At 34.4% G+C, this 6,372-nt stretch overlaps 1 pseudogene; it reads right to left on the reverse strand.

The window, feature by feature from the left end:
- Positions 1-2,076: 2,076 nt before the first annotated feature.
- LOC114217389 (EEF1A lysine methyltransferase 1 pseudogene) lies at positions 2,077-2,765 on the reverse strand (annotated as a pseudogene).
- Between the last annotated feature and the right edge of the window lie 3,607 nt (positions 2,766-6,372).

Raw genomic sequence — 6,372 nt, forward strand, 5'->3', positions numbered from 1 at the left:
TTTTTGCAATTAATGAACCAATATTGACACAAAGTCTATGTTTTATTCCAATTAAAAATTTTTTATCTAATGTCTATTTTTAGTTTCAAGATCCCATCCAGGATACCACATTACAATAAGCCACCATGCCTTCTTAGGCTTTTTTGTCTGTGGCATTGTTTTTTTTTTTTTTTTAATTTTTTATTGTTATGTTAATCACCATATATTACATCATTAGTTTTTGGTGCAGTGTTCCATGATTCATTGTTTGTTCATAACACCCAGTGCTCCATGCAGAATGTGCCCTCCTCAATACCCATCACCAGGCTAACCCATCGCCCTACCCCCCTCCCCTCTAGAACCCTCAGTTTGTTATTCAGAGTCCATCATCTCTCATGGTTCGTCTCCCCCTCTGACATACTCCCCTTTTCTTCCTCTCCTGTTACCTTCTTCTTTTTCTTTTTTCTTAAAATATGTTGCGTTATTTGTTTCAGAAGTACAGAACTGTGATTCAACAGTCTTGCACAATTCACAGCGCTCACCGTAGCACATACCCTCCCCAATGTCTATCACCCAGTGTGGCATTGTTTTTGATGACAAAAAGTCTCGTGGAGTTCTGGCAGGTGTTTTGTAGAATATCCTGAATTGAGGCTTATCTGATTTTTTTCATGATTAGAATGAAATTATACATTTTTGTAAGGAAGGCTATGAAAACGTGCCATTTCATGACATCATATCAAGGGTACCTACTATTAACATGATTTATCACAATTGATGTTGACCTTGATCAGATGGCTTGGTAGGATTTGTCCAATTTCTCCACTGTAAAGTTACTCCCTCCCGCCTTTTTTATGTTGTACTCTTTGGCAGTATGACATTTTGCACAGCCCATACCTAAGGAATGGGGAACTATGTATTTCCCCTTAAATTCCTAACACCCACTAGTCCTTTTATTGTCTTATTACTCCCTTTTCCAGAATCTCATTTAAATGAAATCATATACTATGTAAACTTTTCAGATTGGCTTCTTTCACTTAGCAGTATATACTTAAGTTTCATCTATGTCTTTTCATTGGTTAATAGTTTTTGTTTTTTTTTAAATTACTGAATGGTATCCTTCATGTTGGTATACCAGTGTTTATTCACTTACATATTGAAGGTAATTTGGGTGGCTTCTAGTTTTTGGTGATTAAGAATAGATCTGTTATAAACATTCATGTGATGACATTTATACTGAAAAATTTTCAGAATGTTTGCATAAATGCTCATGAGTATGATGGATTTTATGGTAAAATTATATTTAGCTTTGTAAGGAACTTACAAAATGTCTTCCAAAGTGTTTATACCATTGTGCTTTACCAGTAAGAATGAGAGATAAATTATTGAACACTACATCTGAAACTAATGATGCACTATATGTTGGCTAATTGAATTTAAATTTAAAAAAGAAAAAAGAGTTACTCCTGCTCTGCATTCTTACCAGAAACTGGTAATGTCAGTTTTGGGATTTTACCTATTCTTAGAGGTATGTAGCACTATCTTGTTTTAATTTACAACTTCCTAATAACAAATGATGCTGTTTGCTGTTTCTTTGCTATTTGTACATGTTCTTTGATGGGAGTATCTGTTCAAATCTTTTCCTGTTTTTTAAATTTGGCTTTTGTATTATTATCGTTGAGTTTTAAGGGTGATTTTTTATAGTTTAGATTAGGTCTACTATCATATATGTGTTCTGCATATAATTTCTTCAGGACTGTGACTACTTTTTCATTCTCTTTATGGTATCTTCTACAGAACAGATGTCTTTAATTCTGGTAAAATCCAATGTATCATCTTTTTTTCTTTTATGGATCACACTACTGGTGTTTTCTCTAAAATATTGTTGCCAAAGCACCTAGACATTGTTTTGTGTTTTCTTCTGAACGTGTTACAGAAGAATGTCTAGAATCTAATTTTAGTGAATATTAGTGGAAGTTGTAAGGTTTGTGCCTTTTTTTTTTTTAAGATTTTATATCCTTTATTTTTGAAAATTAGGCCAGGGAGAGCCCCATTTTGCAGGGGAGGGGAGGAGGTTATAACTTTTCAATCTACCAAGGAAATAATAAGAGAGAAATGTCACACAGGATCCTTTACATATTATATTACTATCTGCATTTAGATTTCACGGTCTAGCCCAGAATCATAATTCACATAACAGCAAAACTCATTTCCCAGGGTCCGGGTGTGTTTTGGAATAAACTTGCACATCTTCACGCCAAGAAGTTTTGCTGCCTCTTCTTCCATGACGGCACCTGTGCACAGCAGAATCTTGCCCTGAGTCAGATACTTGATGGTTTCTGACGTTTTTCTGAGACACTCCTTGGAATGGTAGGGGGGAATCTGCTCTTACGATGTCAAAACTATGTGCGGCAATTTTTTCAGGTAAATCCAATGCATTATTGTAATCATAGAAGATAAACTCCTCTCCGTATATAGCAAATCTTTTGTCATATTCAAAGATGTATACAGAAAAGACTTCTCTGTGTAGGGCTCTCAGTTTCTGGTAAACACTGGGGGCGCTCACACAGGTTATTCTGCCACCTTCTCCAGCAGCTGCAATCGCAAGTCACAAAGCGGTTTCCTGACTGTACCAAAACTGGCTCAGCTGTCAGTTCTGTTATTCCAATGTTATATTTATCATCCCCGCCTGGGTTGCTTTGTTGCTTCTGCTCAGCATAAAATTCCTGGAGGGCTGCTAAGGTGTGGGAAGACAGCCGGAGGATATTGTCATCAACAGAGTCACTCATTTCACAAATTGTCTATAACCTTGGCGCCCGGGATCGTCTACTCACAAGCCACTGGTTTGTGTCTTTTAATGTTTAATATTTCCAGTGTCATGTCAAGAAGATGATCTTTTCTACATTGAATTGCCTTTATTACCTTGGCAAAAATCAGGAGACTGTATTTGTGTGGTTGTTTCTAGGGTCTCTATTTTGTTTTACTAAAGTGTTTATTTTTTCACCAATACTATGCTGTTTGCTGTTTTTTTTACTCTACATTATGGTGAATCAGATAGCATGAGTCTTCCAACTTTGTTGTTCTTCAAAATTTTGTAGGTTAAATTTTTTACCTTTCCTTAAAACTTTAAAATCGATTTTCAATATCTACAAAAATGTTTCCTGGATTTTATTGGAATTGTGCTGTATCTATAGATGAATTTGGGAAGAAGTGAGGTTGTAAAGGTATTGTTTTCCAATCCATAAACATGGAATCTCTTTTTATTTAGATATCCTTGGTTTCTTTCATCAGAGTTTGTATTTTTCCACACATAGATTCTGTAAATATTTTATTATATTTAAATCTAATTTTTTTGGAACTAGTGGGAAGATTTAAAAAATCTCCAAACATTTGAGAATTTCTCAGCTATTTTTCCATTTTTAATTTCCTGTGTAATTTTGTAGTGATCTAAGAACATTTTGTGTGTTTTATATTCTTTTAAATTTATTAGATTGTATTTATGACCCAGAATATTCCATGTGAGCTTGAGTGAATCCGTATTTTGCTGGATGGAACATTCTAAAACTGTCAGCTAGATCCAGCTTATTGATAGTACTGTTCAACTCAGCTAAATCCTTACTGATATTGTGCCTACCTGATCTATCAGTTATTGAAAAAAACGATGTTAAACTCTCCAATTATAATAGTGGGTTGTCTATTTCCCCTCACATTTCTCTTAGTTTTTGTTTTCTATCTTTTGACAGTCTGTTGTTAGATATATGCATATAAAACACTGTTAGGTCTTCTAAGATAATTGAGTTTTTATCATTATCTATTTTTATCTCTGATAAACTTCCTTTTTCTGAATTCTGCTTAGTCCACTCTGACAGTCTTATCCTTTAGTTGGTGTGCTTAATTAGTATTATTGATATATCAATTATTATTATAATTGATATAGTTGGATTAATACCTTTTATATTTGTAAATTTTCTATTCATTGCACTTGTTTTCTGTTGTCTTTCTTTTCTATTCCTATTTTTCTGAATTCTCTGGTTTTAATTAAGCATTTTATGATTTCATTTTCTATTCTCTTTTATACTTCTTTGATAATTTTTTTAGGTTTTGCTTTATCATTTATACTATATATTTATAACTAATCTAATTCTACCTAAAGCAATGCTAGACCCTTTCACATGCAGTGCAGGTATAACAGTTTTCTCAATTTTCCCTTCTCTTCTTTATGACTTTGCTACCATTTATTTCACATACCTATGTGGTATAACTACCCAATGCATTGTTATTATTGTTTTAACTACTAAATGGCTAATATCTAGATTAATTACAAATGAGAAACTAAGGTATTTCTTTACCTTAATCCTTTTCCAACACTCTTTTTTGATTTTGACCCATATAGTTTTTTTTCCCCCCTAAGCTTTTTTTTTAAAGACTTTATTTATTTATTTGATAGAGACAGAGACAGCGAGAGAGGGAACACAAGCAGGGGGAGTGGGAGAAGGAGAAGCAGGCTTCCCGCTGAGCAGGGAGCCTGATGTGGGACTCGATCCCAGGACTCTGGGATCATGACCTGAGCTGAAGGCAGACGCTTAACGACTGAGCCACCGAGGCGCCCTAAACTTTTTTTTTTAAACATTTTTTGCACTGCGGGTTTTCTGATGATAAATTTCCTCATGGGAACCTTTGTGTTTGAAGACTAATTTCACTGGATATAGAATTCTTGCTTGGTGATTTTTTTTTCCAACAGTTTAAATATTTCACTCCATTCTATTCTTGCTTTCATGGATTCTGATTTTTAAAAAGTCCACTGTTATTCTTTTCCTTATTTCTCTATAGGTAAGATGTTTTCCCCAAGCTTCTTTCAAGTTTTTCTCTTATTCTTGATTTTCCATAGTTTTAATATGACATGCCAAGGTGTAGACTTTTATCTTGCATGGTGTTTGGTTGGCTCTGTTTTTTGAATTTCATTGATTTTTGACAATTCTCAGCCATTATTACTTTAAATATTTCTCATGTTCCTTTTTCTTGTTTCTTTTTCTGGTATTCTTGTTATATATATGTTATGATTTTTGTAATTGTTCCACAGTTATTGCATATTCTATTATTTTTCATTCATTTTTTTTCTTAGCTTTTTCAGTTTGGGAAAATTCTAGTGACACATCTTTAACCTCACTGATTATTTCCTAGGCTATGACCAGTGTATTTATGAGCCCATCAAAGGTATTCTTCATTTCTTTAAGTATTTTGTTGTTGTGATTGTTGTGTTTATTGTTACTAGAATTTTTAAGACTACTTTCTTAGAGTGTTTTTTTTTTTTAAGATTTTATTTATTTGACAGAAAGAACACAAGCAGGGGGAGTGACAGACAGAGGTAGAGGGAGAAGCAGGCTCCCCACTGAGCTGGGAGCCCAATGTGAGGCTCGATCCCTGGACCCTGAGATCATGACCTGAGCCAAAGGCAGACACTTAACCAACTGAGCCACCCAGGCGCCCCTACTTCCTTAGAGTTTTTATCTCTTTGTTTACACTACCCATGTTTTTGCATGTTGTCTGCTTTTTTTAATGGAACCCTTAACATATTATTTATGTTTAATTTAAATTCTCTTTGATCATTCCAAAATATATGTCATCTCTGAATCTGGTTTTGATGCTTGCTTTGTCTCTTTACACTATTTCTTTTCTGCCTTCAGCATCAGTTGTAATTTTTTTCTTGAAAGCGGGACATTATGTACCAGATAAAGCAAAAAGGCTAAATAGAACTTTGGTTTAAGGTTTTGTTACTTTGCCTTAGAATTGGGCTGTGTCTAATGTTTGCTATAGCTGTAGGTATCAGAGATGTCAAATTTTTTACCTTCCCTTTTTTTTTTTTTTGCCTCTTCTGTTGTCTTAGGCTTTTTCTTAATAACTTTTAGAAAGAGTCTTCACCTTTTAGCTCTCATAGCTATAATCTACTGCTAATATACTGGAAACTTACTAATGTAGTGCTAAGATATGAGAGAGAGGGAGCATTCTATAAGCTTGTGATTACATTTTAGTCTTTTAGTGGATTTTTTGTCCGTGGTCTGTGATCTTCACAAGTGTTTTGTAGCTCCTTCATCCCCTTAGATGAGACAGGAAGGCTAAAGGTGGTACAATTGGGTAACTGCCCTATTCCCAAGTGAAATAAAGCTCTGATCAAATATTTTTCTTTGGAAAATAGACATTTGTTGTGAAGAATGTTCTGGGAATATTTGAAAATGGTGTCTTTGCCCTGCCCCATTCCAGAGCTATGAGGATGTCTCTCTTGGCTCTTCACTATTTGAACTTGGTAGGGTACCTGGAAATAAAACCCACAAAAAGGTAGGGGTTTTCATTAGGTAACATCTCTTCTAAGGCGTTTTTTACTCTAGCTAGTCTACACTC

This window comes from Eumetopias jubatus, unplaced genomic scaffold (assembly GCF_037043125.1).
Source record: "Eumetopias jubatus isolate StellerSeaLion01/CBP00866 unplaced genomic scaffold, mEumJub1_p1.0 scaffold_2, whole genome shotgun sequence".
Classification (NCBI taxonomy): Eukaryota; Metazoa; Chordata; class Mammalia; order Carnivora; family Otariidae; genus Eumetopias; species Eumetopias jubatus.